Source organism: Triticum aestivum, chromosome 1B (assembly GCF_018294505.1).
Source record: "Triticum aestivum cultivar Chinese Spring chromosome 1B, IWGSC CS RefSeq v2.1, whole genome shotgun sequence".
Taxonomy (NCBI): Eukaryota; Viridiplantae; Streptophyta; class Magnoliopsida; order Poales; family Poaceae; genus Triticum; species Triticum aestivum.
The window spans coordinates 201,117,262-201,120,409 of record NC_057795.1 but is presented as its reverse complement, the minus strand read 5'-3'; positions in this window follow the sequence as shown (position 1 = coordinate 201,120,409).

The following is a 3,148-nucleotide window of genomic DNA, read 5'->3' as shown; positions in this document are numbered from 1 at the left end:
AAAAATATCCTCTCATATCTCTAGCCGGGTTAGTTGAACAAACTGTGCGTGACCGATTGGCAGGTTATGAGATCGAACCCTCCCAACGGCAATTTTATTTTTTGCTAGTTCTCATGACCTAGGCCACAGGCGCCGTTGGGTGGGCTTCCTCCGTTGGGCCAAAACATGTGGCAAGTAACGAAACCAAATAGCCTACATGAAATTAATTGATGCGGGAACAAACAAGACGTGACGAAACCAAGAATATCACCTCCCTTTAATAGTAGGTATATATATATATATATGTATATATATATAGCGGAGGGAGTGCTGAGCAGTTCCTAAACCTAACTCACCCGTTCCCCATCTCTTCTCCGCCGCCACCGCTGCCCACTCTCCTTGCTTCGGTCGCGCGTCGGTTGTGCTCCTCGCCGTCTCTGCACGGACTGGGTCATCCCGGTCGCCGCCCTGTGGTTCCCCTCCCCATTCTATTCGTCCTCACAAGGTAGCACCTACTCTTATTCTCCCTTTATTCATGGAAGCTCTCTTTGATCTATGATGGTGGGTAAGTGATTTGGGTCTTCTTCCTCCTCTAGGTCGAAATGCCAAGGACCAAGCGCTCAACACGCAAGCAGGTCACTGGTGGGTTGTCTCATCATGGTGGCTCTGATGATTCACAAGAGCAGAACCGTCCTCGAAAGCGTGCCGCCCACCCTCATAGCCCACCCTCACCCAACGACTCCTCTTCGGAGGAATCTGACTATGAGGATGAACTGGAAGATTTGGAGCAGCCCGCCTATGTTGCTATTCGCACCACTGCACCCAAGCCAGGAACCTGTCGGCCCACTTTCAAGCCTCCTCCTCCTCCTGTAGAACCTCAAGGTGATGCCCGTTGCATCTCTCTTGAACCTCCACTTCCTCTCAGCCGCAACATTAAACGGTTCAATGAGGTTCCCATCGCTTCCTATCTTAAGCTTCGTCGTGACATTGATCAATTTTATGTTGTTAGCGACTCGCAAGATGCTCGCTTTCGCACTAATGTCCAGGCAGACATTTTTACCACTATCATCATTCCTAAAGGTCTATCTCTCCATTTATGCATTGACTTAGAGCATATTCGCGCTCATCCGGCGAAATATCTGGGGGCTATTGAGCTCATTGAGTCATCTAATCTTGCGACTCCATTTGCATTTCAACATGATTTTAACCAAGCTGCCATTCATCAATTCTGTGCCACATGTTACTTTGGTCCAAATAACACTGTCACTTGGATGACCTCCGACACCGTGCTCACGACATCTTATTCTCAATTTGTTGTTGCCCTTGGGTTTCCTGACACCGGTTTCAAAATCCATAAGGATGACCCCTACCATAGGCCCAAGGGCATTGATGTTTGTGTGGATCTTCTCAAACCAATAGAAGAAATGACTAATGAGGAGAAACAAAAGGGTCTGTATCAAGTCTCCATTTGGCACTCACCTTTCTACATCATCTATCAGTTTGTCATTCGCACCATTTATCCCAAGATGGGTGACAAGGGGTCTTGCAATAGCTACTGCATTGATCTCATGCATTGGCTCTATGCATATCCAAAGGGGAAGATGAATGTTCCTCATTTTCTATGGCATGGGATCCGTCTCGCTTGTTTTCAGCACAAGCAGGCCTTTCCTCATGCCCCCTTTCTTCAGGCTTTTATCGAGAGTGTTGCTCCTTTTCCCATTGTCCACACTCACTTGCATGAGCGGTGGGTCATTCCACCTCAAATGGCGGATGACTATGTCCCCAAGGACTCCTCTACTCCTGCTCGTCGCACTATAGATAGTGTTCCTCCTCCTACTGCTCGTTCTACTCCTTCCAGATCTGCATCCTTTCGGTGCATTGCTCGCTTTCTTGGGAAGGATCACTCTGCCATGATGAAGGTGTTTACCTTTCATTGATCCCAAAATCACGATGTTGTCACTCGCATGGTCACTTCCAAGAATGCTCTGAAGGCTCGTCTAAGAGACTCCGGAGTTTACGATGTTAGTGACGATGAACGTCTCCTTGACGAACCACCTTCTGACTTTGGTTTTCCCTCGGGTCCTGAGTGGGCTGACTTCTTTGATGAGGCTGGTGGCAGTGGTGCTCATGATGATGATGATGATGATGCTCTTTGATGTTGTTATAACCCCTTTTGGGTATTTGATGCCAAGGGGGAGTAGGCATTTATCTATGCACTTATCTATGTGATGCTATGATATTAGCTTGTATCGAACTCATGTTATGTCTTTTATCGACTTATGTTCTATGCTATGAATGATGAACCTATATGGAGCCTATTCTGGTTTTATTATCTTGTTATCTTGTTTATGAGATTTGTTTGTGATGGTATCAAATTGAGGGGGAGCTCTCCTCATGCTTATGATATGTATGCACATGTTTTTGGGGAGCTCCACAACAAATCTTTTCGATATTCAAAGTTTTTGTTTACATATGAGAAGTGCATGTATGTTGTCATCAACTACCAAAAAGGGGGAGACTGAAAGTGCAATCATGCCCTTAATCATATTTTGATGTTGATGATAACATGCATTTTGGGACTAATCATGTTTATCAAGTATATCTCAGGATTATGTCTCAAGGGCCGTGTGTGGATCATGACTACGAACAAATATATATATATATATATATATATATATATATATATCACTCAAGAGCAGAGATACAAGGCAAAGACAAAAAGCTCCGGCTCTTTTTCGTTCCGTTCTTGAGTATAGGGATCCCACACTATTAAGAGGGGAGCGTTGGATTTCGTGAAAGAGCTTGCTCAAACACACAAAATATCCTCTCACATCATCTCTGTGCCATCTTAAAAATTCTTCCTCTAACTTGTGCACAAATTCTGGTATGATTCTAAGCTTGTTGGTTCAGCTATCACCGGACGTCCGACCCCTCACAGCCGACCGGGCATCCGGCTCTTCCCGGATGTCCGGTGCATCCTCATAGAAGCTAAATTAGCGGAAATCTAGTCTCACCAGACAACTGGCCGCCGAACGTCCGCTCCTCTCTGAATATCCGTTTTAGCCTCAACAGAACATTAATTAGCAGATTTCCGACCTCGGACGTCCAGGCTCCGGACGGCCGGCGCCTTTCGGACGTCCACTGGCTGTGTGTCTCATGCCTCTTCTGC